Source organism: Pinus tabuliformis, chromosome 5_2, assembly GCF_031772625.1.
Source record: "Pinus tabuliformis cultivar Carrire ecotype Pingquan chromosome 5_2, CPIR1, whole genome shotgun sequence".
NCBI lineage: Eukaryota > Viridiplantae > Streptophyta > Pinopsida > Pinales > Pinaceae > Pinus > Pinus tabuliformis.
Genome location: NC_142306.1, coordinates 756,842,496 through 756,854,276, shown reverse-complemented (window position 1 = coordinate 756,854,276; position 11,781 = coordinate 756,842,496). Strand labels below are relative to the sequence as shown.

General features: G+C 35.9%; 1 pseudogene; it reads left to right on the top strand.

Moving 5' to 3' along the window:
- The first annotated feature begins 3,954 nt into the window (after window positions 1-3,954).
- On the top strand, window positions 3,955-6,194 carry LOC149161475 (L-type lectin-domain containing receptor kinase IV.4 pseudogene; annotated as a pseudogene).
- Window positions 6,195-11,781: the final 5,587 nt, after the last annotated feature.

Sequence of the window (11,781 nt, the reverse complement as noted above, 5' to 3'; positions counted from 1 at the left end):
GGCCAAATCTTGCTCACACTAGCTCACTCCAAATACATCACAACGTGTCCCATTATATAACTATGGGATCACTAGACTCGATGGACATAACAACATGGAAGATACACACTATGATTCAGTTACAACTCAATCACATTGGAAAATAGTGAATTCTATAACAATAGTGCTATGGGAAACACGATGCAACATGATGAGAGAGAGCTGTAGTATAGATGTAGTGTTTGGAGGAAGGACCAGTAGTAGCACGAATGTAGAGGGAGCTGCAACACAGATATAGCAGTGGTAGTGGCAGAGCCATGGGTAACAGTATAGGAGGTAGCAGTGCAGAGGCTATTGGGCAGCAGGCCAAGCATCAGCAAAGGTATCGGTGCCGGATGATTAGGGTGATGTTCAATAGTGGAGCATTACTAGAGCACATTCCTCGCTAAGAGGGAGTGTTGATTTATGGTAGCATCGGATGTGCTATAGCCATAAAAATTGGTGGAGAGGTTAAAGCACATGAGATATCCAAGACCCAGAAATGGTTTGGGGAAATTCGACCCGGTTAGAGAGATATTAAAATAATTAATATTTTTAATGGAATTCCTAAGTCTAAACTTTAGAAAATTAAAATATTAATGGGTATTAATATAAAACTAGGTAAGAATGTTCTAAAAGACATGGATCAAGCCAAATCTAATCTTAGTTGTTGATTAGAGATTTAATCTCGGCCATTGAAGACTCAACAGAAAAAGTAGGAGGCTTGAGGGTCAGTTGGAGATACACCAAGATTGATTAGTTAGTTCGATTTTTTGGAGTGGGGTTTGCTGAGAAAATTCGAACAAGTGATTTGAGTTGCAGCAAGGGGCAGTGAGTGCATAGCATAGAGGTAGAGATAGTGCCGAAGGACCAACACAAAGGTTGAGGAAGCTACACAGAGCCAGAAAGAGCCACGCAAAGGGCCTGAGTGACTGTGCAGAGGCTAGGAGGGCTTACATGTGTAACGCAGAAGACCACAAAGCCAATGTAGAGCAGCAGAAGGCTGACGCAGGGGGCTTCAGAGTGACGCAGAGGCTAGGAGGGCTGACATAGAGCATTATAGAAGTGTTAGAGAGATTTTCGTGGAGTAGAGTTGTTGAATATCTTCTTCCGAAGAGAGGTATTACTGTCAGATAGATATCTATGTTGGGTGAGTTAGTTTGGCACCCAAGTTGTACTCAAGAAAGCTTCTTAATAATAAAACTCTCAAAGCTCCTGCACCAGTTTTCCCAAGTTGGGTTTTCCCGGGGACAATTGTCCAAAAATAATGGTGTCCCTTGTGTGTTATTTTTAGTTGATGATCTGCAAATGGTTGAGACTGCATTTGTGTTTATTTTTAGTATTTATATGGTTAGATGACTTGTTAAGAAATAAACAAGTAGCTGAAATAAACCAGATAATGCAGGAAGAATTTCTGACGTGTTAGACTTAGAAATTTCAACATGTAGGTGTGTGATAGACATTCAATTTTCATCTTTTGCATGCAAGTTGAGTCTATTTGTAGTAGGTGTATATACTCTTATGCATATGTTTTCTCATCATGTTTTATTTCACTCATAGTTGTGATATGCATTCGATGATAATGAATTTTATTTAGAGTTTTAGCCCCTTTTCTCATTATAGGTATAAATCATTATGTTTTTTTACCGATTATATATATCCTATTTAAGACAACATTTTTGTTTACAGCGTCTTTACATTATCTGTAATTCTAAGATCCCATCTAATGTCAATATATTAGACATATTCATATTCAATGTTTTCAACCACAAATATAAATTAGGTGGAATTGATGGTTAAGAACATTTGTTTTATTCTAAAACATTGTATATTCAAATCGGAAAAAACCAAAATATTTATATCTCTATTTACTTTAGAAATCAAACTACTAAAAAAAATATTTCAAAATTTTATAATAACCACCAAAAAGATGAGTTAGGTAAACATAGTTATGGGATCCAAAGGAAAATCAGAGGCAACTCCTTTGATATTAGAAATCATGATAAAGGATGACATTAAATCTTATATATCATTCATATATAGTTTTTTTTGGTTCGGTTCTGCGAAAGTTTCTCAAATGCATCACTTTTTTAAAAGGGGTAGATTTTTGTTACATGGACAAGTCTAAAGGGATAGATTTTTCTTACATGGACAAGTCTAAACACGTGGCTTGGAGATCAACTATTTGAGCGATTTTTAATCAAGAAATCTATGTTCTTTTAATGGGTGTTTCTTTGTGCAGTGATCTCGGCTTTATGATACATTAGTTCATTTTCGACGATATCAGCTCAAGCTTTTTATAATTTTCATCTTCGATTATATCATTCCAAGCTAATTTTTTTTTTTAATTCATTAATTAAATTTCAACAAATTTACAATGGTATTGTGATTTAGTTAATTCTTTGATTTTTTTTAATTAGTTTAGTTTTCACGGAAACTAACTTATTTCTTAAAATTTATTAATTTTTTATTTTAAATTTTTTATTATAATATAATTATATAAATTAAATATCTATTAAAAAAAAATTAAAATACTAATCTCATAATACATATTATTTTATTAAAAAAATCATAAAAATTAACTAGATTATAACTTTATTCTTATTATTATTATTATAATTATAATATCAATTAAATATATATACACATTAAAAAAATATAATCAAATTTGTAGCTATATAAATTCATCTATACTTTACCATGGATATTTTTAACCTATAAACATGGACCAATACCATGGCTTATTAATGCCACATGCCCAAGATACCATAATTTATGTTCATATGACATTTTTCTTTCAATTATACTAATAGGTGTCTCTATTTTGCAAAAAACCTCGAGGAATTCATTTAATTATCAAAAAAATTAAGTGGATAGTAGAACTGTTACCTCCATAGAATATTATAGAATATTCTTAATAATAGTCAAATCAAAGGTTGAAATTTATCTCGAAAGTTGATATTTATCTTATAAGTAGTTATGTTCTTCCTACCCCTTTTAATTAAATGAACACAAGTTTTTTTTGGACATTTGGTACTAGAAAACCAAGGTATTTGACAAAAAAAAGTCATACTTACTTTTTAAGATAAATATCAACCTTTGAGATAAATCTCAATCTTTAAATTGTGACTACTATTAAAAATATTCTAAAATATTTTGTGAAAACTTTATTCACTAATTAGCCATTAAAAATTAATCTTAAATTTGTCATTATCTATCACTAATAATAAAAATACATAATTTTTTTTTTCATTCATACCTGTCACTATTTCAAAATGTCAAAATGGATCAGTGGAATCTCTTTATTACTTTGTACAAATTCCATACCTCTAAATTCCATATGAAATATAAATCAAATAGCTTTTTGGTAACTCTATCGATCTTATAATTATTATGCAACACATCTCAATCAAATTTATTAAACGACCCCGTTAGTTTATATTGTAATTATATATGTACATTAATTAATTAATTAATTAATTTATATATATAAAGATTGATGTGAAAACAACCAACAAATTTGACTTAAAAACATAAACTTACATTAAAAGCTATTCAAATAACCCATTTTCCAACAAAATTCTAGGTTGGAAATTCCAAAAATTAAGATATGTGACAGAATTCTACTAATCACATCTCAATAGGCATAATTCTTCGACACCAAGTCTTTTGAAGATTTATGAAGTGACCCCAAAGTCAAACATACAAAGCTATACCGTCGATAGATTTTTTTCTTAGATGGTTGCATACAACGATGAAATTTAATGGTTTTTATGACTATTCAACTATTGACCGTTAGGTTTTGGATATTTTTTTAAGGTGTGTCGTGAGCTTTTTAATGGTTTTTATGACTATTCAACTATTGACCGTTAGGTTTTGGATATTTTTTTAAGGTGTGTCGTGAGGTTTCGGGTAATATGTGGGGACGACTTGCTGGCTCCCTGGTTGATGCATTCATGTTTTTCCATCATATATCTTTTATCTTATGTCTACGAACATAGGAAAAAATAATGGAATCCTGGAGAAGCAACTGCGTGTCCGCAGCTTTTCTAACGCCGTGGGCCGGCAGCCTCACTGTTATGGCCTTCTACTCTCTTGTCCTGCCAGTTCTGCCTATCACTTTTGTCTTCGACGGCTTCAATGGAACCAACTTGATCTTCGACAGTAGTGCTTCGTTCATCAACTCCCAATCCGTCATTGCCCTCACAAATGACACGTTTCAGCTCGGGCGGGCTCTCTATTCGATTCCTGTGAAGATGAAACGTAATGAGACGCTTTCCTCCTTCAGCACTACTTTCGTTTTTTGCATAGAGCATCCCCACTCTGATGGGGGCGGGGATGGAATGGCCTTCTTCCTCACACCCAACACATCTCCCATGGGCGCTGTGCCGGCCCAGTATCTGGGCTTGCTTAACCTCAGCAGCAACGGACAGGAATACAATCACTTGTTCGCAGTGGAGTTTGATACGAACAGGAATATGGAATTCCTTGACCCCGACAACAACCACGTGGGAGTGGACATCAACAGCCTCACCTCTGTGGAGACGGAGACTGCAGGCTATTGGAAAGGGGCGAAGTTCCATGGATTCAGCCTGAACAGTGGACGGAACATACAGGCCTGGATAGATTATGACCATCTTCAAAGCTGGCTCAATGTTACCATAACGTTGGCTGGCTTGCCGAGACCGCAGAAGCCCCTTATATCTCGGAAAATTTCTATACAGAACGTTCTGCAAGAGAAAATGTTCGTTGGCTTTTCTGCAGCTACCTGGCCTTTCGTCGCAGACCATCACGTTCTCGCGTGGAGCTTCAGTACCGAAGGCACGGCACCACCCCTCGATATTTCACATCTCCCTTCGGTTGCCAACCTTCCACGCTGGGGATTAACTGTCGGTCTTACAGTTTCCTCTCTGGTTCTTCTATCCCTGGCAGTTAGGGCCGTTATTCTTATAAGAAAGAAATACGGAGAAAAGATAGAAGAATGGGAGCAGGAGTTCTGGCCCCATAGATTCAGTTACAGGGAGCTCAACACCGCCACGAACGGATTCCGGGATGAAAACGTTTTGGGCGAGGGGGGTTTCGGCAGAGTTTACAGGGGCGTTCTCCCGAGCAGCGGGCAGGAAATCGCGGTGAAATCTATCACGAAGGAGTTTAAGGAGGGGATGAAGGGGTTCGTGGCAGAGATTTCAACCATGGGGCGGATGCAGCACAGGAACCTGGTTCCACTCCGGGGGTGGTGCAGGAAGCAGACGCAGTTATTCATCGTTTACGACTACATGGCCAACGGCAGCCTTGATCAACTCATATTCGGAAACCCTACTTCCGTCTTGCCGTGGCCTCGGCGATACGCGATCCTGAAGGGCGTAGCCGCGGGGCTGCTTTATCTGCACGAGGAATGGGAGAAGAGGGTCATCCACAGAGACATCAAGTCGAGCAACGTGCTACTAGATTCTGAGCTCAACGGGCGGCTGGGAGACTTTGGCCTCGCCCGGTTGTATGAACACAGTGCGAACCCGGAGACAACTTTCGTCGTGGGAACACCCGGGTACATAGCGCCGGAGCTCGTACACATGGGGAAGGCCACGCCCAGCTCGGACGTGTTCAGCTTTGGCGTTATGCTGTTGGAAGTGGCATGCGGGAGGAAGCCCGTCGATCTATGCCCAGACGCTCAACATCCGTTTTTGGTCGACATGGTCTGGGAGCTGTACGCCCATGCGAATCTGCTCGAAGCGGCTGATCCAAAGTTGGGCAGTGAATACAACACAGGCGAGATGGAGAAGGTTTTGAAACTGGGATTACTGTGCTCCATTACCGAGCCTAAGAGAAGGTTGGGGATACGGAATGTGTGTCAAATACTGGAAGGTGAAGCTCCTCTCCCTGACACCTATTTGGAATCGTTTAGCCTGAATGCAATGGGTCAGTTTAGTGTAGCTGTGAATGCGTGGGCCGCTGTCGCTGATCCAGAGGATAGCCTTCCTCGGTTTCCGAGTGGAAGCCGTTCAACCGGATGGCTTTATCCAACGTAAGGTAAGATATTAGGATATGATGTTAAAATTCGTAAGATAAGATATTGCGATATCAGGTTAAAATTAGTAATTCTCTCAAAAGGCGTAAAAAGACCCCATAAAATTGTTGAATTGGAAAATTGGTTTGGAATAATAATTGTTGTATTAAATGTAGGTTGTTTAGTATGTTTGTATTAAGTTGGTAATATATAATTAAAATAATAATTGAAATATTGAGATGATTAAAGTTGATTGAGATATAATTTACCAATGAAAAATTTAAACTATTGAGAACAAATGTTGATTTTCTAGATTGGGTAATTTCTACTAAGAGGAAAAAACAATAAGTGTTCTATGTTGTTTTATGAAAGGCATTTAATAATTTTTTTGCCTTTATGTGAGATGTGGCATTCAATATGTATGTCGTATTCTTATTATCATTTGTATTCCTTATTATTGATGATTATTTCATTTAAGAAAATTATCTATAATTGTTGTAAACCAAGACAATGTATTCAAGTTGAACTGGACCCAAAGGATGACAAATTAGAAGAATCCCACTATTGTTGTATATTGGTTGATTTAATAGTAGGTTTTGGATGACATTGTTTGCTTAAAAATATCGTTGCTTCATGGACCATAGTTAATTGCCATAGATTCTTTCATGGTGCATAACATTCTACATATGCATTTGTGAAGTCACTCAGAAATAATACAAAGGGGGAGGGGAAGGAAAAGAGAGAGGACTTAAGAGAGAGAGGAGAGAGGAAGGGAGAGGGAGATGGAATTATAGGGGGAGAAAGAGGGAGGGAAAAAAAACACACAAAGAGAGAATGGTGAAGATAGAGAGAACCTAGATCCATCTTAATCTTGGATCTATCGAGAGAGATCAAATATCATAAAGGAGTGCAAAAATTGAAGAAAAGTCTGTACTTCAAAAGATTTGATACCTCTTGGTGCTTGATAAATCTAAGGTTGGCATATGGATTTAAGCAGGTTATTTTAAGTATTTGGTATCCACTTCCGGTTAAGTATTCAACTACTTTATATAAAATCACATATTATATAATATTATTATTTTTAAGTGTTCTCTACACATTTTAAATAATTAGGTATATTATATTATTATTATTTTGTGTTATATATTGGCTTTTAATTGAAGTATAAAAAATTATCATATAGAAGATGGATTCTCATAAAATAAATTGTCCACATGTTAGTAAACAATTTAAATTTAAATTATTTAAGTTAATTTAAATTTAAGTTAGTTATAAAATAAATTATTAATCTTTGTAGTATTAAAACATCATATATTATGATATAAAAAGATGTCTCTTCATAAAATTGTCCACATATTATTAAAGTGATATTAGAATTCAGTAAAAACAATTTATGTTTGCATTATAGTAAAAAAAAAAAAAAAATTATATAATATTAAAATTTAGTAAAACAATTTTAAAAATAAATAAATTTTAAACCAAATGATTTGAATTATAAACATTATTAAAATATATTTTCATTTAAAAAAATTCATAAATATCAACATTACACATAATCAACAAATAACCATTAAAAATAATAATAATCACCATAAATATCCATATTACATCCAATCAACAATTAAAAATTAAAAATCATAATAAACTTATCCATTCTTTTCTATGCAACATCCCATCCATCAGTTTACATTTGTAATTTGAAAGAAAAACCGCTTTGGCATTCATCAAAATACAACCAAGGAGATAACAACAAAATATATTCCCTGCTTCATTTATATTTTACACCAAAAATATGTGCGAGTTCCCAAATATTCCGGACTTCATGTCTACTTTGCCCACTTTCGAGATAGTATGGGCATTATTTTCAGCTTTAAGCAACCATAAATCTATAGAGGGGCACATTTAATTAGAATTTTCACATTGAGGTCTGCCTGGTGTATCACTGTATAAAGTCCAACCAGACGCACATGAAAAACCCAAAGAGGTTATATGGTTGGAGTTGCTTCATATTACAAAAAATACACAATCACCATCAAAATCTAAGCCTGCAAATGTGGTAGTCACACACAAAAAAATTAGTTTGGCAAGAAAATAACCACTACTTAATCCCAACCAGGACTGGTTTATCTCAACTTTTCCTGTCTTTTCAATTTGTAAACGGTTTGACTAATTTCATTATAAAATTACAATCCAGTGAAACTACAAAGACTATAGTTGACTGGCAGTGTCCAATTATAGATTTCAAACTAAATTAATTTATTGTGACCTTCAATTATTGGATTGTTTCCATGCTAATGGAATGATGCATGTACTTGCTTGTAAAACGAGGAAAACCCAGTCAGCTTGAGTCCCGACCCTTCCATTATGTGATCTGAATTAAATCATCTCGCCCCTTCAATTATCTCGACTAAAACATCTCGACCCTACATTTAAATGGTAGTTTTCATCATAATGGAAGCATGCACACACCAACCCGCAATACCCAAATCTATCGATATTGTTGTGTGAAGACCCCAAGGCCCAAAAAAAAAACTTAACCAGATTTCAATGCATGGAGCCTAATTATGACCTAACTGGCGTTGAATTCCGTTGTTGGCCCCTTGGATTTTTCTTCTTTATTACATGCAAGCTCGTTTTAAAATTTTTGATGACGAACTGCATGGCATCGATGGTCATCCTCCTTATTCCTCGAGGAAGCCAGCTAATGTATCCCCACTTCAACTAGCAGCCCAGGCCATTCAAGGTGTGAATCTCGAAATTGATCCCCACTTTATAAATTAATCCTGACCTAGGCAAATGGGCTCTTGCAATCCTTCAGCTCCTTCCTTCCATAATTGAATTCAAGAAGCTTACACATAATCTGATACGACTAAGGTAAAACCATCCATATTCAAATTCCCTGGCTTCCTCAAGATACTACACCAAATACCAATTGGTGCATATATGAAAACCCTCCTATGGGTTGCTAGAATTCTATAATTGAATGCGTCTCGTAACTGCTTTTCTGGTATGGAAAAGGAGTGCATTTGATCTCTTTTGTACACAGGGGTAGCAAATGTAAAGGACATGTATTGTTGGCTCATATGGCCCTTCAATCATAGACTCACATACAGATAAGCAAGGACCCATTAAATGCATACTTGCTAGAGGCCCTAAGTTTCCAGCCACATTCAGAGATTTTACATTCTTCAACTCCTCTCTAAAGAACATTGTAAACAACCTAGATCTCTTAGAAGAGCTTGGAGCCAGCCTAGAATGCTTGATGGTTGTTCCTGTTTGATTAGGAAGAAAATAAAATATGAAACCAAATGCATGATTGTTATAAGAGGAAACATACTTCCACATGTCGCCTTTAACCACTACAAATCACACCAGACTCCTATCTTTGAGGTCATATTCATGGAAAACACAGTGGGTGATGGATGGAAATGAAAACATTTCAGCGGTAGGGGTTAGTTATTTAGAAAATGTCACCACACGTCGATGAATCCATACCAAGTAGCTAAACTGTCACAAATGTCAGGCACAAATGTGGTATGGTCATATGGTGCAGATATGTCACCTGAAGAAGAAAAAGGTAGCCAAAATTATGAGGTGAACTGATTCAAACGAAAGGCCTATTGTCCTAAATATGTTTCTTACAATGAACCTGGTGAAGGGTATTTAACCTTTTTGGACTAACTACTCGCCCAAAATAACTCAACATGCAAAAAAACGTAATTCAATTAACTTACACTCTAAATATGGGCTACACTTAACTCTTCATCCATCACTCGACTTGACTCAACGCTCAACTCTTAGTTAACTGATTCTCTAATTTTAGCTAACTCCATATGTGGGAGTAATTACAATTTCTAACACTCCCCCTTAATTACGACCGTATGACTCAACATGACTCAACTATGACTGCTAGGCTTACAATAGAAATTGACTCAATTATCACTCAAACATGTCTATTGGTCTATGTCTCAACTAAGCTTACAATGACTCAAGACTTTCACAATTTTTCATTTTCCTTTTCTCTTCTTCCAAATTTTAAATCCTCGAAATTGCTTCATTCTCTGTTGTGGTCTCTTGTTGTAGGCTCCATATTTCTTTACTTGTTGTTGTTGTAATTTTTCTTTGAATTTTCTTGAATTTGTGCTGAAACACAATTCAATCTTGTCTAATACACCTTCCTCTTCAAATATTCGTTCAAACATGGACATTTTCCACAACATTTCCTCTTCAAACTGTCTTCCTTGCTTTGCTTCTTGCGCTTCATATTCATGACTTTCTTTCTGCCATATTTCTTGATAGAAAAATCTTATCTCTTCTTGACTCCATTGTTGAAAAATGGTTTCAATGCATTCATGTTTGTCTTCATAAACATCCATATCATTTTTTTCACTTTCATCATTAGGTATTGTTGTTTTTTTCTTGTAATCTACGCACTCAAGATCATTATTCACCATTTCATTCAATTCTTTTATTCCAGTTGCTGCTTTAAGACTTGCATGAATTTGTTTTATTGGTTTCTGAATCCATTCTTAAATGAGCTTCAAATTTGCATCAAATTTATTAACAACCTTGTTTTCAACTTTTTCGCCCATGCTATTTTGAACACCTGCATATTCAAAAACAATGTTAAAAACATCTTTCATATGGTTCTCTTCAGTGACAGATTATTCCTCTATATCTTCCTTCTTTTCAACTGCATGCAGGTTGTCTTCCACTGTTATGCTGTTAGTGGATATTCTCATCAAAAACTCTTCAATCACTTTATCTTGTTCTTGATCATCAACTGCTCCTAGATGACACACTGCTTCATGAGCAGTTCTAACTAATTCATGTATTGGTGCTACAGTGGTAGCTTCAACCTTCAATGTTTCATCAAACATTGCGCTTACCATATTGCCACAATCAATCCATGTTTAAAAAGGTAAACCTCACATATTATCAACATAATGTTCATCCACACTATATTGGGATATTCGAGCATTCCTATGCTCATTGACAATTTCAACTTCACCAAATCCATCAATTGCATATGGATTCACCAATTCACATCTCGCTTTGCAGTCATCATCCACATGTGTCTCATCACAGTGGGATTCATAATCATCTGCATCATCCACATTACAATGGATTCTTTGAGAATTTATATGCTCTTGCTTTGCTTCACATACAGAGGCAATTGCTTCTCTCTCTGCAATCTTTGTTACATCCTCTTCATCGATATGCATGCTTGCAAAATGGGTTCAATTTTATGGTCTTGACAACCATCATCCACTTTCGTGTGGGGTTCTCCAAGCTCTGTTTTCCTCTCAACGTCTTGCTCATATACTCTCAGATCTGCGACTGACTTCTTTGCTTGTGACATAACCTAACGTTGCATGTCACTCCCCCTTGCACCAAACTCTACTTCTAAGAACTTCCATGCTCCTTTGGAAGTTGTAGCTTTTGCTACCTTACACAAACACTTCTCATCCAATGCTTGTCTTATAAAAGTCAATGCTAAAGCATCACATACTTCATCATATGGGTTATTAGACCCGTACTCAATTAACTCTTTAGCTCTAAGAAAATTCAGCGTTTTGATAATCCAATGATCAAAATATTCACCTATAAACATAGGAGGTGGTAGAAGATTAAAGCTACACCAATCAACCTTGATTTCTTCTTTGTCTTCTGCTAGACTTCTTAGTTCCTCGGCTATGGCCTGAACCTCTCTAACCATGGCAATGATCTTTGCCTCTTCACTTCGATTCCTTTTCTTA